This window comes from Pseudorca crassidens, chromosome 1 (genome assembly GCF_039906515.1).
Source record: "Pseudorca crassidens isolate mPseCra1 chromosome 1, mPseCra1.hap1, whole genome shotgun sequence".
Classification (NCBI taxonomy): Eukaryota; Metazoa; Chordata; class Mammalia; order Artiodactyla; family Delphinidae; genus Pseudorca; species Pseudorca crassidens.
The window spans coordinates 105,429,476-105,441,655 of NC_090296.1; the positions used below are offsets into that span (position 1 = coordinate 105,429,476).

A 12,180-nucleotide genomic window follows, 5' to 3' on the forward strand; every position below is an offset into this window, starting at 1 on the left:
GCTTCTTAAATTTTGTAGGTGAGCCTCCTTTGCTCTTTTCCTCAATCACTTCATTCTCACAAAAAATGAAACATAGTGAATGGAGCACTGAATGAGGAATCAGAAGACCTAAGGTTCTAGAAAAGGCTCTATCACTTCCTAGCCATGACTTCATTACAGACCTCTCACCCTGAGCTCTCTTTCCTAACCTTCAAAATCAGTTCTAGCAGCAAAGACCACTGTAAAAGGGGTTAGGAAATACGTATCAGCCGGTAACAATGACCCATACAAATGCAAGATACAATTAGAATGGTACTTGTACGATGTTTTAAAACATCGAGAGCACACAGCCCCAACTTAATTCTCTAAGCAAACCAGTGCCTTCTCTAAGCAAACCAGGCACAGTAAGTTTCTGCTTAGAGACAGCCTGAGTTGGCATAGTAATCCCCCAAAGCAGGACACCTCACAATTGCAGAGAGGTGGCTTTTGTACTTTAAATCGCTCCTCTAATGCTTCAATTTTATGTTTAATGCCGCTGAAAAACGTCAAATTCTTAAAACACAGTTCAAACCTGAAAACAATAAATAAATCAGGTTTAAGTTCACAGAATTTTTCTTTAAACTAACAATTCTTGGCAAACAAAGAGAACCCCCTGGAACGAAGGTCTCCCGTGCTTGTAGAAGTGGGTTCACTTCGACGTTTCTCCTCTCTAGCCGATCGCTCCATAAAAGCGTTAACACTTGAGATAAGTTGGGAGGAACTCCGTCCATCTCTAGAGCAGGATAAAACCTCAGAATGACATCATTCTTTCCGTCTCACGAAGTGAAACCTGCAAGCTCAGTTAGGGAACTGTGTTATCAAGTCCACGTTTCTCCTCAGGGCCCCTCTCCTACAGACAATAACGGGACGTGTAGGGCACAGCGGGGAAGTCCTTTGACAAGGAGGAGGGTGTGAGCAGGTACTGACTGGTCAGCCGGGCGGGGGAACCTGGGCCCTAGGGTCCCCGAACCTCAAAGTTCGGCACCCCCTGTGGTCTCTGCCTACGACTCACGAGACTCGGGGGGAGAGCCGGAGCGAGAAGAGCACGGGTCCCCGCCAAACAGCGGCACAAAATGTACGTTAGACCAAGGAAGAAGCCTCCGGAAAGAAAAGCCCAAACCAGGCCAGGGGCAAACAGGCCCTGGGGGGCGAGGCGGGGCGGGGAAACGGCGTCGTCCGCGGCCTGCGCGGCCCCGGCCTGCCGCACCGAACTGGCTGCCGCGTCGCGCCGCGATCCCTCCCCCGCCAGGGCCGGCGCAAGATGGCGGTCCGGCCGCCGCCGCGCAGCCGGTCCCCTCCCCCGCGCCCTGGGCGCTCTCGGCGACCCGCGCCGGCCTCGACACCCCCAGCCCGGCGCCCCCGGAGTGAGGCGGCGCAGGCCGCGCGGGAGGGCCTCTGCCTGCTGCAGCGCGGGGCGGGCGGGGGCGGGCGGGGGCGGGGGGCGCTTACCGTGAGCGGAGCGGATCGGCCTGACTGGGGCCCTGAGGAGGAGGAGAAAGAGGAGGAGGAAAAGGAGGAGCACGAAAAACTACACAGCGGCGACGGCGTCGGCTCCCATTGCGGAGCAGGCGGCCGAGCCGTGGGCGGGGTGGGGGGGCTCTCGAGGAGCCGGCGCGCTGCCTCATGGGTAGGCTCCGGGTCAGCCTCCGCGCGTCCGGGCTCCCTTTCTTCTCGCCGACGCGGAAGGCGGGCAGGGGCATGTGCGCCGCGTTGCGGGTCCTCGAAGGCCCCGGCGCCCAGCTATGCGCAGGCAGCGGCCGAAGGTCAGGCACTAGGTCGGGGCTGGAGCGGCCGTGGGTGCGTACTGCTTCCCGGCCAGCAATCCTGAAATCTGGGCTCCATCGAATCTGAAGGCGTGGAAACACGAGTTCCGGGGCCTCTCTGTGTGTAACAGCTAGTTCTCTGCAGGCTTGGAAAGTAAGGTCTAGGAAGAGAGGCGCCATTAAAAAGAAACACCAGGGGCTTCCTTGGTGGCGCAGTGGTTAAGAATCCGCCTGCCAGTGCAGGACACACGGGTTCAATCCTTGGTCGGGGAAGAGCCCACATGCTGCAGAGCAACTAAGCCCGTGCGCCAAAGCTACTGAGCCTGCGCTCTAGAGCCCGCGAGCCACAACTACTGAAGCCCATGGGCCTAGAGCCCGTGCTGTGCAAGGAGAGAAGCCATTGCAGTGAGAAGCCCATGCACTGCAATGAAGAGTAGACGCCGCTCACTGCAGCTAGAGAAAGCCCGCGGGCAGCAACGAAGACCCAACGCAGCCAAAAATAATTAAAAAAAGGAAAAAAAGAAACACTGTGCCTGAGCGGCAAAGACCACACACCAGATGAGAAAAAGAAGTGGAGAAGGTTCTTTTAATAATTGGCTACCTTTGCCAAATTTGTTTCAAACTTGAGATTTTGCTACCGTCTCCTTCAATTCCTAACTGCCATATGGATGCCTGTAATAACTAAAAAAACGAAAACAAAAGATAAGTGCATTTACAAGAACACCTGTTAAGATACTGCTTGCACAAATACTTGCAAAACATTGTACTCTGATCTGTAAGGAAAGTTTCCTCTCCCAGTTGTACTCACAAGATGGATGTCAGTAGTGGTCCAGCTCTCAAGAGTGACCTGGATTTGAAATCTTGCCTTGTTAGATCCTTAATACACACCAATCACTGCGCTCACATTCAATCACTGGGTCGTACTAATTCGTCCTGCCTATTTGAAATCACTTTCTTCTTTCTCAACCAATCTGTCCCCAGCTTTTCTCTGGCATTTATCATTGCAATTGTTTCCTTATTGATTACCACTCCCAGACCAGTCTTTCCCGAAGACCACTTGAATTAGCCCTAGAAACCTGGAATGGCTACAGATGACCATGACCTACTCTTCTCCCAGCTGGGCCAGGGATAGTCCACTCAGCTTTCCCTTTCTTGTAGGCACTGCAAATAAGTTTCATAGGAAAAGAGAATAGTCAAAACAGCAAACGTGGAAAGCTAAAAGTTCAAAAATCTTGGAGCATTCTTAAGTCATTATATTTCAAATGTTTCCAATATAGTTCCTAATGGTTAGCAAAGGGTGTTACAGTATGAAAGTGAACTTAAAATTTCACTCTGTATTCTACAGTCTGGTCCTCAGTTTGCAGAGACAGAAAGTTAATGTTGTTAGCCTCCAGAGCTAATTTTGGGGGGGGGGGGGAATTTTTTTTTTTAATTCAAACAAAGTCACAAAAATTATAATCATCCTCATCAGTTCACTCAGTCCCATGTAACCAGAGCTAATTTAAATCCAGTGGGATGATTCATGCCAACCAGACTTACTAGAGACTGATATATAAACCAAATTCTTCATAACTGCCAAGAAGACCAGAAAACTGTGTACACATTTTTACTCAAAAGGAACATTTACATGAGAAGCCAAATTTTAAAGGATATCTGGTGAGTATGAAATCAACAAATTGAATGATTTATTTCACTATTTCATTCTCAAAACTCCTCCCTTGGATCTGTAACACAACTGTCTTGGTTCTCTTGACACTATCCATACCTTCCCTTCATTTTTAAGTGCTTCCTCTGACTTGTTATATTTTCTGCCCCTTTACATTCTGTACGGGCTAAGTATCCTCACAGTACTCATTCTCCTTAAGTGAGATCATGTGCCACTCTTTCCTGACTGTAACGGATATAGATGATTTCCTAGTTCTATTCCACAACTCTATTGTGTTCACCCAAATTCGAGTGGAATAATCATCACCACAATCCCAACTCCAAGAATAGTACAACTAGCCTAAAACTATAGTACAGCTAGCCTCACCTCCCTGTGAACCAGTTATTGTTTCATAAACCAATCAGAGTGAAGACCAGGATTTTTGTTTGATTGTGAGCAAAAGAGAAGTTCATTCTTTCTCTGGATGATATGGCATTAGAATGTGAATACTGGAAAAACTACAACCTTCCTTGTGTGTGTGCTACTGAGAGCCAACTGAGAGTAAAGCTAACGTGGAGGAGGAAGGGCTGGGCGAATCAATCACAGGAAGAGGAAGTCAATCCCTGAGAGCATCATAAACCTCCAAATCAAACCCAACCTGAACCCCATTCTGCTGCTAGACTTCTCTGTTATATGAGCCAATAAATTCCCTTTTCTGTTTAAGCCTAAGGGGTCCAAAATAAGCCACTGTGGCATAAAAATTATTTTTAGCCAAAGGCATTTTTAAAAAATATTTATTTATTTAGTTGGCTGCACCAGGTCTTAGCTGCGGTACACGGGATCTTCGTTGCAGCATGCAGGATCTTTTAGTTGCGACATGCAGGCTCTTAGTTGGGACATGCAGGACCTAGTTCCCTGACCAGGGATCAGACCCGGGCCCCCTGCATTGGGAGCGCAGAGTCTTAACCACTGGACCACCAGGGAAGTCCCTAGCCAAAGGTATTTGAGTTCCTGAAATTCCTTATCTGCCTAAAAGCAGAGTCTTCCAAAAGAATTCAAGTGTCATAAATCTCCTCCCAGGGAGCAACTAGGGAAGAGTGACTTATGGCTAGAGACTATGAGAATTGTCACCACACCTAAACAGACATTGTCACAAACTATCATATCTTCCACCTATTCTCTTAAGGGCCCATTTATCTTTTCTAAAAGTCATTGCTTTTCCCATAAATGCCCTCTCCCCCGAGCCCCCCTTCTAAGAAGTTATTTGTTTTCACATAAATGCCTTTCTCCCCTTCCCCTTCATCTATTAAAATAGTATATAAGCCCCAAATCCTAACTACCCCTTTGAGTCACATTTCTTTGTGAACTCCCATACATGATACGTGATTAAAATCTCTCTTTTCTCTTGCTAACCTGTCTTTTGTCAGTTTAATTTGCAGGTACCCCAAAACTAAATATAAGAGGGTAGAGAGAAAGCTTTTCCTCCCTGACAAAGCCAATATTAGTTTGGTTTCCTGTTATCTGCAACTGAAAGCATCCTAACTGGTAGCGACAATGATAAATATTCACCATCTTATCTTCCTCTGTATACCCAGGAAATCCACATTTCCTAGCTCCCTTACTTCTACATCAGGCTGTGTGACTATTTCTGGCCAGTGGAACATAGACAGAAGCAGTGATTGCCTAATCTAAACCTGACCCTTCAAACCTCCAGTGATTTATAGTTCCTTTTTGTTTTTTGCACATCAGTCAGCCAGATACAGAAAACTCTGAGGAGCTAAGGAATGGCAGAAATATTAGATGGAAGGACCCTGGGTCTCTTAATAATTCCACAGAGCACTGATCCTCACTGTACTGATTAGAGCAAAACATAAATCTTTATTGGGTTAAGACACTAGGATTTTAGGGTTGTTTGTTACAATAGTAACAATCACCTACTTGGATTAATAATAGAAATGGTGGCCAACTATAACAAAAAATCTAAAATATGTGGCATTAGCTTAGCATAGCAGTCATGTAGGAATTAAGAAATGTAGTAGGCTGGATAACTGTAGATTCATATCAGGCAGTGGCTAAACTGTTGCCCATAATACATTAGAAAGCAGATCAGAACAAGTACATAATTTGTAGCTCTATGGGAAGAGTTCAGAAAGCAATATTAATCGTGGATGTTGGTGGTTTTTTATGTGATTAACAGGGTATTACCAGAAAGAGATTAGCATAGAAGAGAATTAACCAATTTACAAACAGAACTGAAACGGAATAGAGTCCAGCATTTGGGGGCCTTGCAGGGTTTGAAAACACAATACTTCTACATAAAAGCCTTTGAGCTAGGAAGCCCCAGTAGGAGTTGAAGAAAATGACTCAGCCTTTAGGAAAGATCAGATTACACATGTTTATTTCAGATAGCGCCTATTGTTTCAGATAGCCTCAGTAGCAGCCGTTATTTTTTGTTTCCAGCTTCACTGAGGTGTAATTGACAAAATTATATATACTTAAAATGTACAATGAGATATTTGATATACATATTCATTGTGAAATGATTACCACAATCAGGTTAATTAACACACCCATCACCTCACGTAGTTTGTGTGTGTGTGTGTGTGTGTGTGTAGTGAGAAAGCTTAAAATCTACTCTTAGAAAATTTCAAGTACGCAATACTGTATTATGCTGTACATTAGATCTCCAAAACTTACTCATCTTAAAATTGTACCCTTTAACCAGCATGTCTCCAGAGTAGAAGCAATTAAATCCAGAGAAAGAGAGATCTAATCAAGAAAGTAGAGAAATACGGCAGCTTTTGGAACTATGTCTCCAGAGGGAATATTTTGGTACTTCAACCATGACTCCTGGATATTTATCCACCTTTTTTTGAGTGCCCCCTTTGCCTGAAGTTTCAATGTACTTTTACTTCCAGCAGCCAAGACCTGCAGCTCTTTTTCAGAGGACTATGCTCAGGCTATTGGAGCCACTTTGCCTGCCTTCACAGAGACTGGAAGTACCTGGGAAATTAGCCCGATAAATAGGGCAAGCTCTTAACCAAGGACTGATAAATGCAGGAGTGTGAAAGCCCTAACTCCCCTGTCTTGGGTGGGAGGCATCATTTACACTCCAGAATTCTCCTGTAGGAACAGGCTGAAGCTACCTCTGTAGCTTTTTATCTAAAGTTGTATCCTTGCTTATGTGCATGTTAAGCTATTACCCCAGATCCAAAGCCACCCTTCTTAACTCAGCTTTGTAATGCTGGGGGCTGGGAATCTGCAAACCAGTTTTGTTCTTTGCCAGCTGCTCCCTGTTATGTTCTGCCAACAGAGGACACCTGAAGGAGACTGAAAGGCTGGAAGAGGAAAAGGGCTTTGCTCCTTCCTGTTTATTTCTATTTGTTTTATGTTCCTGTCATGATGTATCCAGCAACTTTTCATTAGTCCCAGCAGCAACAGTTCATTCCAGTAGCAGAGGCTGAATCCAGTTTACAGTTTTCCTAATGCTTGCAGAACTAGTCTCATTGCACCCCCATAGGGATATCAATACCAGCCACCATCACCCCCTCCTCAAAGGCCTGGGTGCCAGTTCTATGGTACCTCTCCTCCAAGCTCAGATATTCTGGCACCAGCTGAGCAGTGCCCCTTTCTCAGAGGTCTGAGTTTCAGCTCCATGGGGCCAATCCTTCAGGCTTCTAAGAGTTTGTTATGAACTGCATATATGTGTCTCCTCAAAATTCCTATGTCAAATCCCTAATCCCCAGTGTGATGGTATTTGGAGATAGGGCCTTTGGAAGGTGCCTCTCTCCTCTTCTTCCTCCCCTTCCTCTCTCTTCTCTTTCTCTCTCTCCCTCTCCCTCTCGCTGTCTCTCAATACAGCAAGAAGGGAGCTGTCTACAAGCCAGGAGGCAGGTCCTCACCTGACCAGATCTGCCACACCTTGGGCTTCGATTTCCCAGCCTCCAGATCTGTGAGAAATAAATGTTTGTTGTTTAAGCCACCCAGTCTGTGGTACTTTTGTGATAGCAAGCCCAACTGACTAAAACGGTGTTAGTCATTCAACCATCTTCTCTTTGTTCCCTCAGCCCTAGAGGTGGTCACTGCTTCCTGTAGTTGCTACTTCCACGATATATAATGTTCTCTTTTTGCCTTTAACAAATCTTTATTTTAAATTCTCTTTGCTAAAATAACTAGTATGCTTCTGTCTTCTAACTGAATCCTGAGTGATACACTTGACTTCCTCTTCTCCCTTGTTCTGCTGTTCCTATTGCTATGCAATGTTCTTAATAAGTCATTGTTCACAAATCCTCTTCTCAGGATCTGTTTCTGGGGAACTCAGTCTAAAACAGACTAAGAAAGAATTTCAGGTGTTGTTAATGGCATATTGAACTGAGTGGAAACAAATGGATCACAACACTACTACATTTTTTGAGGAAATTGTATTGCCAAAGTAACCATGCCCCTAATCTGAAATTATTTTTAATTGATTAAGCTATAAAACCATCTTTGGTTGACCCCCAGGCTCTTCAAATATGAAAACTATGCCGTCTCCAAGGAGAGCAAACTCTCATTCAGATATGGCCATGGAAGATTATGGACAAGGAAAACTTCCCAAGGGTAGAGCCAGAGGAAATGGAGAAAGAGTCTGTGATGGTTAATTTTATGTGTCAACTTGACTGGGCTAAGGGATGCCCAGATAACTGGTAAAACATTATTTCTGGGTGTGTCTGTGAGGGTGTTTCCAGATGAGATTAGCATTTGAATCAGTAGCCTGAATAAAGAACATTGCCTTCACCAATGTGGGTAGGTGTCATCCAATCTCTTGAGGGTTGAATAGAGTAAGAAAGGCAGAGGAAGGGCGAATTTGCCCTGTCTGCTTGAACTGGGATGTCCACCTTTTCCTGCCCTCAGATATCAGCCGTGGGCCTTTGGACTCAAACCAGGACTTAAACCATTAGGTCTCCTGGTTCTCAGCTTTTAGACTGGGACTGAATTATATCACCAGCTTTCCTGGTTCTCTAGCTGTGTATACAGATATATAGATATTATACATGGAAATTTATTAGATAGATAGATTGATAGATAGATAATCTCCTATTGCTTCTGTTTGTCTGGAGACCCTGACTAATACAGAATCTCCCCAAAGGAAGAATTAGAGCTTAATCACCTAATCAAGGAAATTTCTTCACCCCTGGAATAGAGGGCCTTCAAAATGATTTGTAACCAGGATTTCAGAATTGCTATGGAGCAGTGACTGCTTTGTCTCTCATTCTTCTCCTTTCCTAACAAGGGTGTCTTTTGCAGTTATCCTTCATTTCAATATACCACTGTATATTGGGTGTAAGTCTGGTGAGAGAAGTATATATATTTTTTCTTAGTTTATAGGTCACCAGACCATGAGAAGTCATATCTACATCTGATGGAGAGATCTGGGATTTTAAGCTACATGCAATGACTTGATGAGACTTTGGATTATATATTTTGGATTATATATTTTGGAGATGGGTCAGTATGACAGACGGAGAAAAAAATGGATATTTGGGACCAGAAGGGTGGATTGAATTACAGACCATCACTTCATTTCTTCCTTTGAGCATTTCCAATTTCCCTTACATTCACGTGGCAGCATATGGCTAGTTCAGACCAGTGGAATGTCATCAGAAGCAATTTACACCAATGCTACTGAGGGTGTAGTTCAGAGACCAGTGTTGTTCTATGACTAGTTTGTTTCTCATCCATAACAAGGTAAGTACAGCAAATGAAAGTGTTTAGAAACCTTTATAGAAATTTTACATTCTTACAACATTTTTATTGTCTTTTACAAAAGTAATAGTCTGCAGTAGATTGGAAAGTTTTTTAAGAAGTCGTCCTTTGCTATAGATAGTTTGAATAGCTGTATTCTAACATCACTTCTAGCCCAGTCTCCAAAATCACTTAACACCTTCTAAGATCTTTTTGTTGTTCAGTTGGTACAGAGGATCCACCAGAGTATTTTGAATCCCTGGAAGACTGCACTGGGTATAACTAACCTGGAATTTCTGAATGACTGTTGGAAGAGAAACACCTCCCCCACCAAACACATCAGTCTACACTAGACCACGAGACCATGAGTTGAGTAATAAATAGACCTTAATATGTTAAGTCACTGAGATTTGGGGGTTATTTGTTTGAGTAGCTAGTGTGAGTTATCCAACTACATTGTTACTGAATTTTCCTAGGACAGTGACTTTTATTTCTATACTCATGATTCCTGAATTTATATCTTCAAAGCATCAGAGCCATATATCTTATCACATACTTGACAATCCCATTTAGATGTCCGACAGGGACCAAAAAAGTCAACATTTCTAAAACTTAATCCACTATGCTCCCTCTCTTTTTCCTTATCTATTCCATTGTGTTGAACCATATCACAATCCCTCCAATTTTTCAACCCTGAAACCTAGGAGTAACCCTCAGCTTCTCCTTCTCCTTCTCTAGTGCCCACCAAAACCAATAAACCCATTACCAAGATCTGAAGATTCTTTACCTTCTTTACCTTCCAACCCTTTCCCTATTCTTTTTTTTAATATCTATTTATTATTTAAAAAAAAATTATTTTTGGCTGCATTCGTCTTCCTTGCTGCACACAGGCTTTCTCCAGTGGTGGTGAGCAGGGGCTACTCTTCGTTATGGGGAGCAGGCTTCTCTTGTTGCCGAGCACGGGCTCTAGGTGCGTGGGCTTCAGTAGTTGTGGCACACGGGCTCAGTAGTTGTGGCTTGTAGGCTCTAGAGCGCAGGTTCAGTAGTTGTGGCGCATGGGCTTAGTTGCTTCGCGGCATGTGGGATCTTCCTGGACCAGGGATCGAACCTGTGTCCCCTGCACTGGCAGGCAGATTCTAAACCACTGTGCCACCAGGAAGTCCCCCTTTCCCTATTCTTGATTTCTAGTTCCTCTGCTCTATCTCATTTGAGTGAAAAAATCTTCTATTTTATACTTCCAAATTAATTCCTTCCAGTGTCATTAAGACACCTCTCTAAAAAGCAAATCTAAGTATGTAACTTCCATGCTTTAAAAATACATCTATTTTTTTATACAGTTCTTAAGAAAAAATTGTGCTCCTTAACATGATGGGCTAGATACTATGGATTGGCTACTTGAATCACCATCCTACTCTCCTTCTATTTGGAGATGATGGAAAGCTACAAACTACAATATATTCCCCATATAGCCTTGCTGCTAGAGTGCTAGGTATAGTAGGTTCTGCCAAATCTGGTTCTACCTCTGAAAATGAGGTAGAAGCTATCTTCTCTTATTGTAACTTCTCCTGGCAAGTAAGGTTATGAAGAGGTGACTGTTAGAGGCAACTGCAGTAGCTAAGTTCTAGTATCTATTCACCAGCCCCACAGACATGAGAGGCAATTGAGGCAACATCAATGGCGGCAGCAGCAGCTTCCTGAACCCTGGATCTCAGCTTTGAAATCATAGCAGCCCCTTGACTTCTATGCCTCCAGCCCTTCTCCTAATATGGCATTTTCCTCTATTAAATACTTTTCTGTCTGAAATACCTAAAGTAGTTTCTATTTCCTGCACCACAACCTGATGAATTAACATGATGTATGGAGGCTTTTTATGATTTTTCCCCATTTTCTCTCATCAACCTGATCTCACTGCCACTTCATCCACATCCATCCCTATACATTGTAGTTGAGCCATGCTGAACTGCTTGCAGATTCTCAAATGTACCATGTTTTCCTTATTCATGTTCCCTTCTTCAACTTTCTAGTTCCTATTTATTCTTTAAGATTTAACTTGAACCTTACCTATTCTGGGAAACCTTCCCTGATATCTCTGCCCTCATCTGCTAGCTTGTAATCAAAACTTCTCGTCCTTTTTTTGCTACATAGCATCTGAGTCCCCTACTTATGTTTGAGATACTCCCCATTCTTATGTGACAACAGCTGCTACCTCCAAAGAAACTAAATATGCTAGCTACTTGCTTTCCCATCTCCCTTGTGCATGTGATCTAGGATCTGCCAACCAAACACCTCTACCCCAGATTATGAATTAGAAGCTGATGGCACAAAAAAGCATGGAGTTGGGGTTTTTGGGGCAGAACTCTGACAATGTGTAGCAGTAGGGAAGGCACCTAAAACCAGTTCTAGAGGCAATAGTGCCAGTAATTGTAGCAATAGTGGTATAGGCACTTTGAGCTGGAGTGTCTGTACTAGTTCCTTTCCAGTCTAGTTCTGTGTGATTTAGAAAGTTGTTCTGGATGCATAGTCTCTGAGACTGTTTTTTTTTTTTTTTTTTTTTGGCTGTGTTGGGTCTTCGTTTCTGTGCGTGGGGTTTCTCTAGTTGCGGCGAGCGGGGGCCACTCTTCATTGTGGTGTGCGGGCCTCTCACTATCGCGGCCTCTCTTGTTGCGAAGCACAGGCTCCAGACGCGCAGGCTCAGTAGTTGTGGCTCACGGGCCCAGTTGCTCTGTGGCATGTGGGATCTTCCCAGACCAGGGCTCTAACCCATGTCCCCTGCATTGGCACGCAGATTCTCAACCACTGCGCCACCAGGAAAGCCCTGAGACTGGTTTTTAAGCCTTCCAAGAGACTTTATGTACTAACCAATAAATTCCTTTTCTGTTTAAATAAGTCAGAGTCTTTCTATTGTTTACAACCAAGAACCTTGGTTGATATAATACCCTCTCTGCTCTCTCCCACTGCACTTTGTATTTGTGAGTTTGTTCAGCAAATATTTCCTCCTGTATACTCCAAGTAAACTGTCCTGCTCTACTG

At 44.0% G+C, this 12,180-nt stretch overlaps 1 protein-coding gene across 17 annotated transcripts in view; it reads right to left on the reverse strand.

The window, feature by feature from the left end:
* Positions 1–12,180, reverse strand: part of ZNF280D (zinc finger protein 280D) — a 241,069-nt gene that overhangs the window by 127,781 nt on the left and 101,108 nt on the right. For 14 of the 17 annotated variants that reach the window (XR_010945860.1, XR_010945861.1, XR_010945857.1 and 11 more), the window contains exon 1: positions 1,468–1,626. The exons of 1 other annotated variant lie outside the window; for it this stretch is intronic. The gene's annotated coding sequence lies outside the window, so the exon portion shown is untranslated. Of the gene's footprint in view, positions 1–1,467; positions 1,627–12,180 lie in introns of those variants that run through there. 2 more of the 17 variants (XM_067747851.1, XM_067747821.1) reach the window with 1 other exon arrangement.